At 40.8% G+C, this 14,266-nt stretch overlaps 1 protein-coding gene across 1 annotated transcript in view; it reads right to left on the bottom strand.

Annotated features, from left to right (window-relative positions):
• ZBTB49 (zinc finger and BTB domain containing 49) overlaps positions 1-14,266 on the bottom strand; it is a 767,990-nt gene that overhangs the window by 402,118 nt on the left and 351,606 nt on the right. The gene's annotated exons all lie outside the window — the stretch shown is intronic.

The raw sequence follows: 14,266 nt of genomic DNA, 5'->3' as shown, positions 1-14,266 counted from the left end.
CAGTCAAGAACATAAAAGGATGTTCTGTGCAACAGCCATGACTCACAAAGTGGGAATCTGCTAGCCCTAGCAGTTCATCAGCACAGATGAGTGGACAGTCAGAAATTTCAGGGCAAACACGACATGCTAGATAAGTGCAAGATCTAATTTTTTTTAATTTGAAAAACAATGGAAAGCACCTCACACTTTGCAAGTAGCAGACAAACAAGCTTTGTTTTTATTTCTAGAAATCTGGCATAACAATGTCGCAAGACTGTTGTATTGTGGATTCTGTAAACATTATAATACTGAAGTAGCTGAGAAGCACTGGAAACACGAGTCATAAACCATGATAGAAAATTATGAAGTTTATATCACATGGGCTCAGCCATTACCAACAGTTGAAAAAATAGATGCGAGAAAACCAGATACAGCAGTCCATGAAAAGAAGACAAAGGTATCATTGATCACTGAAAACTGCTATACCCAGTGACTACAGTGTCTAACATAGAGAGAGACAAAGTTATAAAATACCAGTTCTTACAGGCAGAAATGAGGGCAATGTGGAAGAAGGATACCCAGACAGTTCCAACAGTAGTAGTAGCAATGGGTCTTATAAAAAAAGAACATACAATCATACATTACTGATATATGTAACTCTGTATGAATTGCAGAAGTCGTCAGTTCTGGGCACATTATGGGTGTTGTGAAGAGCACTTCTAGGTAACATCAAAGATCGAAACAATACAAATTTCATGAACTTTAATCATATTCTGACATAGCAATGGGGTCCATTCCCATCATGGTATTATAAACCCAAAAGATATGAAGAAATTAAAAAGACATAGATCTGTGGATGACAAAGGATGAAGCTGAGGAGAATATGGTACAGATGATGCTCTGGAACTTTCTGTAGAATGCTCACAGAAAATGAAGAACAAAGAATGTGCCCTTAGTTTAGAAGAAAATGTTCTACAGGAAGAGCTGCTTGATTTAATAGAGATGGATAGACATATAAGATCAATAAAAGAAACAGACTACAGAAAAGTCAAGAAGACTCAAAATGTTAGAAGTCTGACAAAATAAATGAACACAGTAATCAAAGCTGTTCATAGAAATTCATAGCACACATACATAGGATATATTACTGTACAGCTAAATTAATAGATAAAGTCTTACCACAAAAACATAAGACAGTAAGGAAAAAGATGGAAAGAAATCAAATGCCATCATGGAAGTATCGAACAAAGAAAACTATAAAGCAAATAAGACAAGAGGGGTCACTGTTAGAAGAGTACAGACGAGGGAACAGATCAACAAAAATACTCAAAAAGATAGATGTGATAAAAGCAACACGATCTATCACACACTACTGCTAACAATAAATTGAAGATAGCACAGGCAGAAAAACTATGATATACAGATAAATATAAAGGAAAAGTACAAAATAAGCCATTTATTGATGATCAAAAAGGTTTTATACAGAAATGAGACAAAAGGAATAGAAACACTAACAAAAAAGAAGAAGTAGACACATTTTGGAGAAGTATCTATGAACATCCTGTGAAACACAACAAATATGCTATGTGGATAGAAGGAGTAAAAGAAAGAATAAAAATTTCAAATGTACAGGATAAGAAATGGGATGACATAGCGGACAGAGAAATTGAAACAAAATTAAAAAAAGCTCCTAAATGGAAAACCCCAGGGCTCAGATGCAGTACCTAACTTCTGGCTAAAAGTATTAATGTCTTTAACTGAAGCTTTATACATGAATAAGAACTATTTATATGCGTACCCTGAAAAGACACCAACCTGGTTAACAGGAAAAATTATACTCCTCCTTAAGAGTGAACCTGCAAGCTATCCTAAAAAATTGTAGACCAATAACTTGCCTTCTGATGATGTATAAGCTATACACTGGAATTGATGTTGCTAGAGTTTACAGTCATTTAGAAGAAAACTCAATCATGGCAATAGATAACAAAAGAAAGTCATAAGGAACAAAGGATAATTTGTTGTTAAAATCATAATGCAGAATTGTTAAAAAGGGACAAACTTAAGTATGGCATGGATAGCCAACAACAATCATTTGACAGTATCCTCATGGATAAGAGAATGCTTACAAATGTAGAAGATATTACAAATGTATAAGATACACCCTACATTAACTGACTGCATTACAGTGGTAAACCACTTTGTAGCTAAACCATGCTAAAGGACACATTATTACCACGGGGAGAAAAATTCAAAGGGGAGATATTCCAGGATATTTCTGACACCACTGGTCTTTTGTCTTGCCCTTAACCCGTTAAGCTGTCTACTTAACAGATTAGGTCACGGTTACAATTTGGCTCCCAGAACACAACAAACTGTAAAGCCTTCTGAGCTAGCTTCTTTTTGTGGATGATTTATAAAGTACAGTTGTGTACACTTACCACAAATGTAGATGTTCGAGTGTATTCACTGTTGCAGTCATTACATTTGGGTAATCCTGCTGGCAGGTTGCCCTCAGTTGGCCTGAATTCCAAAGTCATGGGTCCTGCGTCGGCTGCTGTCGCCCCTTCCCTGACGTCAGGGTTATAAAAGATGCGGCTGATGCCATTTTCTTTAGTTTTTCTTGCCCCAGATGTCAGGTGCCCCCTAAACGGGTAGCCAAAATCTATATATATATATATATATATATATATATATATATATATATACATATACATATATATATAAACATGCACCAATATAAACTTTACCTTCATCTACAAGCAAATACACCACATAGGTTGCATGAATCAAAGAAGGAAAGATAGGTTCCATGAGAAGAAAGGAGGATGGTGGGTAACCTGGACTGCAACAGTGAATACACTCGAACATCTACATTTATGGTAAGTGTACACAACTGTACTATGTTCTTCGTGTTTCACTGTTGCAGACATTACATTTGGGTAGAGTCCCAAAGCTATGATTGGGAGGCTGGAGCTAAACAGCATTAGGAGCGGCTGTGAGGCCCTGCAGAACTGCAGTGGCAAAGCCTGCCCTGGATTTATAGTAGAGTGGCAGATGATAGTGCTTTGTAAAGGTGTGCACTGAACTCGAAGTAGCAGCCTCTAAAATGTCCTTGGTTGGTACTCCCCTGAAAAAGGCTGCTGAAGTGGCTGCAGCTCTGGTTGAATGTGGCCTAATGCCCTTGGGCACTGGCTTGCCATGGTGTAAGTAGCAGAAACGAATGCAGTGGCCTATCGATTTTCTAATAGTCTGCTTTGAGATAGCCTTTCCTTGTGATCCTGCAGCATATGCCACTAGTAATTGCTCTGTCTTTCTGAAAACTTTGGTTCTGTCCAAGTAGAATCTAAGCTGTCTGTGTACGTCCAAAGAATGCAGGATTCTCTCCCCCTTGTTCTGTGGATTTGGATAAAAAGTTGGCAGATGAATAGTTTGGTTAAGAGCCACACTGGACATCACCTTAGGCATAAATGTTGGGTTTGTACTCAGAGAGACCCTGTCTGGATAAAAAATGATAAAAGGTTCCACAGCCATGAGTGCCTGTAGCTCTGAAACTCGTCTTGCAGAAGTTATTGCTAGGAGCAGAGCTGTTTTCCAAGATAAAAACTTTATATCAGCAGTAGTGGCTGGCTCAAAAGGAGGCAGGATGAGTTTTTCCAAGACATAGTTGAGGTCCCATGCAGGTATTGGTGATCTCCTTGGAGGCCTTACATTTTTGGTTCCACTGAGGTACTGCTTTAATAAGGGATGAGAAAAGACTGGTGGCTCTGTATTGTAATGAGCTGAAATGGCAGAGGCACGAATTTTAATAGATGAAAAAGATAGGCCTTTGTCCAGCATCTCAGTTAAATATTGCAAAATCTGAGGAATATTTGGCACAGCTGTATCAGGTTCCTTGTGCCTGGTTCCAAGCACAGAATCTCTTCCATTTTCCAGCATAAGATTTTCTAGTACTAGGCTTTCTGGTTCCGAAATGACATCCATCACAGCTTTACTGAGAGGTGTGTTTTGTATGACTACATTATCCACCATGCTGCCAGGTTTAAAGTCCTGAGTTGGCTGTGCAGGATCTGATTGTTTTGCTGGGACAGTAGTTGAGGTGTTGGAGGTAAGGCCCAAGCTGGGCATTGAGACAAGTTCCTTAATATTGGATACCAGTACTGGTGGGGCCAGTCTGGGGCAATCAGTATCATCTTTGGCTTCTCCTGTCTGACCTTTAGGAGTACCTTGGGGAGGAGAGGCAGTGGGGGAAAGGCATAGACTGATAGGTTTTTCCAACTGAAAGATAGGGTGTCCACTTTCCATGCTTGTCTGTGATAAATCCTTGTGCAGAATCTTTTTAGTTGGTAGTTGTGAGGGGAGGTGAATAGATCTATGTCCAGGTATCCCCATTTCCTTGTTATTATGCTGAAGACTTGTGGATCCAGCTGCCACTCGTGGGGATCCATGAGGCTTCTGCTTAGTTCGTCTGCCAGTGTATTTTCCTTCCTGGCAGGAATTGTGCCTGCAAATGTACTTGGTAAGTCAATGCTGTGTCCCACAAAGTCATGGCTAGTCTGCAAAGGGGATAAGAATGTGTGCCCCCCTGCTTGTTTATATACCACATGACCGTGATGTTGTCTGTCTTTATCAGCAGTTGTCCCGGATGAAGTAGGTCCTTGAAGGCTGTCAGGGCATTTTGAACAGCTAGCATCTCTTTCCGATTGATATGTAGATACATTTGGCTTGAGGTCCATGCGCCCTGAATGCATCTTCCTGCCATGTGGGCCCCCCAGGCATAATCTGATGCATCTGTTGTTAGTGTCTGCCTGGCTGGGGGTAATGTGAATGGCTGTCCCTTGTTTTGGTGACAAGCCTTTGCCCACCATCGAAACTCTTATTGCAGGCAGGGAATGAGAGTAATCATAGTTTCCAGGCTGTGGCAATGTTGATTCCAAACACTTTTTAGGTACCACTGAAGTTTCCTCATATGCTGTCTTGCATATGGAATTAGTAGGATGCAGGATGCCATGAAGCCCAAAGCCTGCAGAATTTTTCTTGCAGATAACTGGGCCTTTATTTCCAAAATTTTGAAATAGGTATTCAGTTGCCTTTGTTTGTCTGGCATGAGATAAGCCATCTGGGCAGTTGTATTTAAGCTTGCACACAGGAATATTATCTCTCGAGAGGGTACTAGTTTTGATTTCTTTTCGCTCACTGTGTACCCTAGGCATGCTAGAAGTCTTTTCACAAACGCCAGATGTTGTAGAAGAATGTCCTTGTTCTCTGCTTGAATTAGACAGTCATCCAAGTAAGGATATATTTGTATTCCTCTTTGTCTGCAGAATGCAGTTACTGGTGCCAGGCACTCTGTAAAGACCCTGGGTGCAGTAGATAAGCCAAAGGGCAGTGCAGAGAAATGGTAATGCATTGAGCCAGCCTTAAATCTGAGGTAACTTCTGCATATTTGTCTGATTGGGACATGCAGGTATGCCTCTTTTAGGTCTAAAGTCACAAGCCAAGCTTTCTTGCCCGGCATGGGCAGAAGCTGCTGCAAAGTCAACATCTTGAATTTTGGTATATCCAGGAATGTGTTCAGAATAGATAGGTCCAGCATTGGCCTCCAGGCCTTGTCATTTCTGGGTAAAAAGAACAGTCTTGAGTAAAATCCTTGTCTCTGCTCTTGTTCTGGTACTTGTTGAATGGCCCCCATGTCCATGAGGGATGAGACTTGTTTTTGTGCCTCTGCCCATTGATTTTTTGGCAGATCTGGCCAGCCGTTTGCCTTTGGCAGGGTATGGAAATGGAACTTGTAGCCTTGTGACAAGATATTTAGAACCCACTTGTCCTGGGTTGTGATGTGCCAATTTTGAGAAAAAAGTGCTAATTTTCCCCTTAAAGGTGCTGCCAGGAGAAAAGTGCTTGGTGCAGGCAGGGGGAAGTCATTGGGACTGTTTCCTGTACGGTTGTGATTTGTCTTCTCCAACTTTTGGAGGTAGAAGCACCCCACTGTTTTGACCTGTACGAACCTTGCACCTGGGATCTGCCTCTAGGGCTTTTGGGTCTGCCCCTTTGAGGTCTGTCTGACACAGGAAAGGACTAATTTTTTGTTGGCAGTTTCTACTAAACCTAGGTGGCTGTACTTGTAAAAAAATCTTTGACAGTTTGCATAGATTTAGCCTTGTCCTCCATTTTCTTTAACACCTCTTCTGCCTTAACACCAAAGTATCATGCTGTAAAGGTGCATCTAATAATTTAACTTTGACATGATCAGGCAGATTTTGTTCCTTTAACCAAGCATGCCTCCTAATTACCGAACCCATAACTGCAGCCCTGCAGGAGGCCTCCAAAGAATCAAAACCACAATGCAAAGCATGCTTTCCAACTTGTTCAGCTGCATGCAATAAATCCTGCATTTCCTTGTTTTCTGCACATTCAGAGTTTAACAACATTTTCTGTTTAAGCAATGCCATGACATGTTGCTGATATTTGAGCATATGAAACTGACATTTAAGGCCCTTATAGCCAAGGTAGCAGATGTGTAAACCTTTTTTCCCCATCTATCCAGTGCCCTAGAATCTCTGTCAGAGGGGGTAGGGTTTTTAGCAGCGGAAGCCTTAACTCCTTTGGGACTCTGTGAAATAGTTTTTGGGTCTGCAGCAGGGTTTTTAAAAAGGAATTTATGAGAGTCAGGAACCCTGTAATATCTGTCAGGCTTAACTGCAGCTGGAGGTAAGGAGTCAGGTGTAAGACTAGACTCTGAAAACACATCATCTACAATGTCTAACACAGGTGGAATGGCTAGTGGCCTGTGTTGGGGTAGTAGAAGGGAATCCCTGAGGCTCTTTTTAGATTCTGAAAAATCTTGGCTGTCTCAGTGGTAATGCTCCCTCATGGTATGCAAGGTTTCCCCAAAAGAATAGTCCTCTGGAGGAGAAGCTGAAGGTATAGATTCTTCAGCATCAGAATCCTTATAGGGGGGAAGAGAATATTTCTGATCAGAAGAGGAATCAGAAGAAATGGAAACTTGATCTGAGGATTCATAGTCAGTCTCTTGCCTAGGCCTCTTATCAGGAGGGGGATGGGAACCCCTAATCAAGGTATTCAAGTCTTCTTGAGCATTGGGCATAATGGCCTGACCATGTGGCTCTTGAGGTTGTTTCTTTGCTTTAGAAGGTGCTTTAGTCTTTGCCTTTGAAGCTGAAGTCGGTTTAATGTAAAGATGTTTAGGTCTGAATACAACCCCAGAAGCCGATGCCTGCTCAGCGGCTCCGGACCCATCTGAAGGAATAGTATCCGAGGCTCCAATACCTTAAGTTTCCAGTGGCATGGCCGACTCCACGTGGGAGTCGGTAGCGGACTGCGACTCTAAAGTAGTGGGCGTCAGGGGCTGCGAAAGTGCCTCACTGAGAACTGGCGAACCGGTGACTGGCTTAGGAGAAGCATCATCGTCAGTTTTGGGCCTCGGTTGTCTATCTCTCGCCTTTTCTTTGTGTTTTTTGTGAACTCCGTAGTCGGATGGCTATCCGACGACATTTCTGGATAATTAAACCGGCGTCCAAAATAGTTTTAAGCAAAATCATACCGACGCTTAACAGTGCGTTGGTTAAATCTAGCACAAAACCGACAACCAGAAACGTTGTGATCGGGGCCTAAGCAAGGAATACAGTAAGAATGAAAATCCTTATGAGGTATTTGCTTTCAACAAGAAATGCAATTATTTGCTTTATCTGACATCGGTCTGGAGCAAGAAAAAAGTTTCCCTAATGGGGTATTTGCTTTTATGAGGACTTCGGATCTGAAACTCGAACATGAAAATCTCAGGAGTCGGCTGACCGGCACTTGCGAACTGCTTCTGCTTCGGGCACCGTGCGGCAAGAAAGACTGAAGAAAATGGCATCAGCCGCATCTTTTAAACCCCTGACGACCTGACGTCAGGGAAGGGGCAACAGCAGCCGACGCAGGACCCAGGACTTTGGAATTCAGGCCGACTGAGGGCAACCTGCCAGCAGGATTACCCAAATGTAATGACTGCAACAGTGAAACACGAACATCTACAAAGTTCATCAGATGAAGAACTGACAGCACAACTGCAAGTGGTCAAAACGTTCTCAGATGATATAAAAATGTCATTTGGCCTTGATAAATATGCAAAAGCAACCTTTAAACAGGAAAGCTGCAACACCAAGAAAATATCAGTCTGGGACAGGAATGTGGTATACAAGAACAGGAAGTGTATAAATATTTGGGAATTGATAAAGGATTAACAATAAAACATGAACAAATGCAAATAGAGCTTAGTAATCTCTTCTCTATGATATTCTCTACATTTAGACTACCACTGGTATCTGCTTTGATGTTCTCCTTTCTTTGCCTGTCCCATAATGTTCATTCTACTTCATCTTAAGCATATCTAGCTTCCTCAGCTGCTCTGCCTTCACTCTCCAGGCTTCTGTACCATGCAGTAGTACTGGCCACACTTTTGTACATCTTACTCTTCATCTTCTTTGGCATTTTTTTGCCAAACAGTACCCCTGACACTCTGTGCCATTTGGCAACAATGCCTATGACTCTGCCCTGACCTTCTCATTCACACTGCTTTCTCTATCTTAATTTTCAGGTTCTTGTGATTTTCCTCCTTTTGCCACCATGACCATGATTTTGTTGGGATTTCGATTCAGCCCATGTACCTTTAAATCTGCATTCTAGACCCTTCTCATTTGCAAAAGTTCTTGAACAGAGTCTGCCACAACTGACACAACTACATATAGTAGATTTGTTGATCTGTTCCTACCAACCTGGTATGAATGGGAGTGGACTCGGAGACAAACCCTGACACACAGACACAAACTCAATTGGAATTTCATTTGCAAATCCTAACACTGTTTGCACTTGTGTCACTGCATCCTTGTTCTACCAATGGTTTAGGGACTTAAACATCACACAACTGCCCAAACTGGTTTTCTTTGGATCTTGCCATATTCCTTCTCCAAGTCACAGAATGAAAAGCTGGACTCTTTCTTTACTGCCAGTTGTTTCTCAGCTACCTGTCTCACTGCAAACATATGGTAAGTTGTACTGCATCACAAACTGAAACTGCTCTGCTCATTTCCCATCTTAGTTTCTCTTTTCTGCATATTCATTTATCATTCACCTTCTCTAGCACTTTCACATAGAGCAACAGGAGTTTGATACCTCTGTATTTTCTGTAGTTCTGAATGTTGCCAGAGCAACAGGAGTTTGATACCTCTGTATTTTCTGTAGTTCTGAATGTTGCCCTCCCCTTGTACATTGGCACTAAAACGATTATTCTCCAGTCATCTGGGATATGCTTCTCTCTGTACTGTGATGTGTTCCCTTAAGAGCCATTTCTACTCTTATGCACCCAGCATCTTTTTTTAAGCACCTTTATTGAATTATCACTTGTGACATAGGCAAATTTACATTTATATAAATTCAATCAAACTGTATTAACAAGTTCATGTTTACAAACACCAGGCTTCACATACATTTTATATATATATATATATATATATATATGTTTCCACTTCATATCATCGAAATATCATTTCATCGAATTTCAAATCATCGAGACCAAATTGTCGAAAACTCATATCATCAAATCTCAAATCAGTGAAAACTATACAGCAGCTAGAAATAACACCCCACAGAGTTTTTACTACATTTATGCAGGGGGGCAAGCCCCCCTGCACCCCCATGTGGGGGGCTCTGCCCTCCACATCCCCCATAAATTAAATATACCAACTCCAAGGTCGCACTACAGTGGGAGAAAGAGGTAATTTCCTACCCCACTGTACTGCGACCTTGGAGTTGGTATATTTAATTTACAGGGGGGTGTGGGGGTGCAGGGGGGGTTTCCCCCCTGCATAAACGTCGTAAACAGTGTCTGGGATGTTATTTCTAGCTGCTTTATAGTTTTCAATGATTCGAGATTCGATGATATGAGTTTTCGATGATTTGGTCTCGATGATTTGAAATTCAATGAAATGATAATTCGATGATATGAAGTGGAACTATATATATATATATATATATATATATATATATATATATATATGTGTGTGTGTGTGTGTGTGTGTAGATATATATATATATATATATATATATATAAAACCTAAGCAACATTACATAAATTATTAAATTCCTGCCCTTTTAAAAAAAAACAGAAACATCTTTACTAAACAATGACTTACAACACAGGCAATCATACATTTATACAAATAAAAACAATCCACACAGACACAATCCTAGTTGCAAGCATTTTACATCACAAACCATACTGAAACTCCCAGTTGCAAACATTATACATCACTTACAATCTATCAAATCATTTTCAAACATTACACAGGTTTAAAAGAAGGCAGGACTTTAACGAGCTAATTCCTCCCCTGCATGTTTTGCTCTCACATTTCCCATTTTTTTCCTATGTAGTGTGATCCTACCCTTTTCTAAAGCTCTCAATTCCAGTTGTTTTATCTTCGTTACTATACTCAATATTTTCTAGCATACCTGTCAACCTGGAAACATCAAAAATCTGGACAAAGGGCATGAAAAATAGGTACAAATCTGTATGCTAATTAACATAAAACTTGCACGCATAATTATGTAACCACACCCAATCCAATGGAATTGTGGAATACCAACTTTCAAACTCAACCTAAAGAACAGACAAATAAAATATGGCCCCAGAGTCCCCCGTAGCCATTCCAGTGTCCCATTACTTGGCTATTTCGTCCCATTTACCATAAACAGTGTAATGTGCATACTGCTTTACTTCTACAATGATTATTTGGATTTCATTTAAAACTTTTATTTTACATTCTATAGTACAAACACTAATAGACATCTGCTAAACAAAGCAATACAGTCTCACAATGAAAATAGACTTAGCATTAAAACTTCTCTGCCCTTGAAACTCACATTCATTGAAACAGCATTGAAACCCACATTCAAAGAAAATGCATCTGGTCAGTGGTGGATAAAGATTACCTCTGGGCTGTTTTCAAATCAGAGGCCCCTTGCACACGAAACATACATGTGTTCTTTGATCCACCTTCCTGACTGTATTAAATTATATTCCTTGTAAAATACAGCACACTTGTTACGGCGCATTTTAAATGTATTGTTTTGAACATTTTTCCAGTAAGCAATGAAACAATAATGACAAAACTGCCCAATTCAGTACATTTCCATCATAAAATTCTACTCAAACTTTTACAGTTCACCAGTATTAGTAAATATGCACAATCTCTGCAGAAGTAAAAGTCATCTAAATAATTCCTCATTAAAGAGATCTGTAACTAATGAAGAGGTTGCTGCTAGCAAACAACTTTACATTTCATTGTTTCATCCACAAGTAAAGTGCCTGCTGCCCTTGAATAATAAACTGCCCATGTTACATTAAAAATGATAAACTAATAATATTTCAATAGGGAATGGATAAACTGATAACAGGTTCATAGTTATGCATCCACTCCCTTTAAAGTACAGTATCAGCAATCCAGAGTGGAACCCACAGCCTTCTGCATCAAAAGTAAGTATACTACCTGTTGTGCTAATAACAACACAAGTAGACTTTGTATAAGCAACACTAAACTTATCTTTCCCTGAAGAACTGTGCAGCACAAGAAATCAGGAAAAAGCCAAAATGTATTTGGTGTGTGTGTGTGTGTGTGTGGGGGGGGGGGGGGGGGGAGACAAAGGTCCAGAACTGGGGACACATTTTAAACATTGCTTGTATAACCTTAGAAAGTTGCTAGAATAAAAGTTGTGTTATCACGTATTTCCTGAAAGATAGGAAGACTGAAACTTAAATGGCTATCATTATTTAGTGAATTCAGTTCTCACTGATTTGTCAGGAAAACCACAAATTTTATTTTTATTTAACATTTGTTTACTGGGAAAGTCTGACTTGGAACAAAGCCAATTTTCAGCAGAATCTCCAGACACGTCTTTGTATCATGGGAGGAAACCAGAGCACCTACAGGAAACCCACACAAACACAGGGAAGACATGCAGACTCCACACAGCAGACACTTCTGCTAAGAATTAAACGTACAGTTGTGTACACTTACCATAAATGCAGATGTTCGAGTGTATTCACTGTTGTAGTCATTACAATTGGGTTATCTGCTTGCAGTAGCCCTTAGTCGGCCTGATTAACAAAGTCTTGGGTCCTGTGTCAGTTGCTGTGCCTTCTTTCATGACGTCAGGTTGTCAGGGGTATAAAACATGCAGCCGACGCCATTACATCAGTTTTTCTTGCCCCAGATGTCAGGTGCCCCCCTAATGGGAAGCAATTAAATATATAAATACACAAGGATATACCGCCAACAAAAAAGCAAATACAACAAAAAGCTTTTAAGCAATAGTAAAGGAAAGTAGAGGTATTGCCAAAAGAAGTTAGGGGGGTGGAGGGAGGGTAACCAGGACTGCAACAGTGAATACACTCGAACATCTACATTTATGGTAAGTGTACACAACTGTACTATGTTCTTCATGTTTCACTGTTGCAGTCATTACATCTGGGTAGATTCCCAAAGCTAAGGTTGGGAGGAGGAATTTAAGTAGCATTAGGACCAGCTATAAGGCCCTGCAAGACTGCAGTGGCAAAGCCAGCTCTGGACTTAGAGAAAATTGGTAAATGATAATGCTTGGTGAAAGTAAGTACAGAACTCCAGGTAGCAGCTTCTAGGATGTCCCTGGTAGGGACGCCTTTGAGAAAGGCTGTAGAGGTAGATGCAGCCCTGGTAGAGTGGGATCTGATGCCCTGTGGGATAGGTTTTCCATGATGCTTATAGCAGAAATTAATGCAATGGGCTATCCATTTAGAAATGGTTTGCTTTGAAATAGCCTTCCCCTCTTTCCCTGCAGCAAATGCTACCAGCAGTTGTTCAGATTTTCTTTGAGGTTTAGTCCTGTTCAAGTAATATCTAAGTTGCATGTGCAAATCTAAGGAGTGCAGTATCCATTCCTCTTTGTTCTGTGGATTAGGAAAGAAGGTTGGCAAATGAATGGACTGATTAAGAGTGACAATGAATACCACCTTGGGCATGAAGGAGGGATTGGTTCGGAGGGACACCCTGTCCGCATGAAAGATGATGAAAGGCTCCACTGCCATAAGGGCCTGTAATTCAGATACCCTTCTTGCTGAAGTGATTGCTAAAAGGAATGCAGTTTTCCAAGAAAGAATTTTTAAATCTGCAGTAGCAGCTGGCTCAAAAGGAGGAAGAGTGAGTTTCTCCAAGACAAAGTAAAGCTCCCAGTCTGGAGTTCGAGCTCGCCTCGGTGGCCTTAAATTTTTGGCCCCTCTGAGGAAAGTACAGTTTTGTACCTACCATAAATGTAGATGTCCGATAGGTATGCATCTGCAGTCATCACATATGGGTTGTCCTGCCTCAGGCAGCCCTTCGGGTCGGTTCCAAAGTCTGGGTCTGGCCTCGGCTGATGTCGCACTTTCCCCGATGTCAGAGCGTCTGGGGTATAAAAGCATCAGCCGACGCCATCTTCCTCAGTTTTTCTTGCCCCAGATGCCAGGTGCCCTCTAGGAAGGCTAAATTTGGAGAAATGCAATAAAATTCCAAACATTTGCAAAAATATATATATACATGTATATACAAACAAATACACCATAATAGATTCCCCCAGCTAGTTAATAGAGGGTAAGCACCCTAGGAATACCACAGAGGGAAGGAGGGTAAACCTGACTGCAGATGCATACCTATCGGACATCTACATTTATGGTAGGTACAAAACTGTACTATGTCCTTCAAGGATGCATCTGCAGTCATCACATATGGGTAGAATACCATAGCCAATCTGGGGTGGAGGTACTAAGTAAGGATGGTGTAGTTAAGATACCCTGCAGGACTGCGTTAGCAAAACCTGCTCTGGATCTGGAGTATAAACGTAAATTGTAATGCTTGGCAAATGTATGCACGGAGCTCCATGTAGCAGCTTCTAAAATGTCTTTGGTAGCCACCCTTCTTAGGAAGGCTGTGGTGGTGGCTGTGGCTCTCGTGGAATGAGGTCTAATGTTAGCAGGCACAGTTTTTCCATGAAAGGAGTAACAGAAACGAATGCAATTTCCTATCCATTTTGAAATTGTCTGTTTGGAAATTGCTTTTCCTTATACGCCAGCAGCATATGCTACAAACAACTGGTCAGTCTTTCTGTGACTTTTAGTTCTGTCCAAGTAGTAGCGCAGTTGTCTGTGTATGTCCAGGGTGTGCAGAAGTCTATCCCCTTTATTTTGTGGTTGTGGGAAGAATGTAGGCAAGTGAATAGCTTG

The sequence above is a fragment of the Protopterus annectens genome, chromosome 2.part1 (assembly GCF_019279795.1).
Source record: "Protopterus annectens isolate FY-2018-M chromosome 2.part1, PAN1.0, whole genome shotgun sequence".
Taxonomy (NCBI): domain Eukaryota; kingdom Metazoa; phylum Chordata; order Ceratodontiformes; family Protopteridae; genus Protopterus; species Protopterus annectens.
Note: the sequence above shows the minus strand (reverse complement) of the source record. Positions and strands in the feature narration are given on the sequence as shown.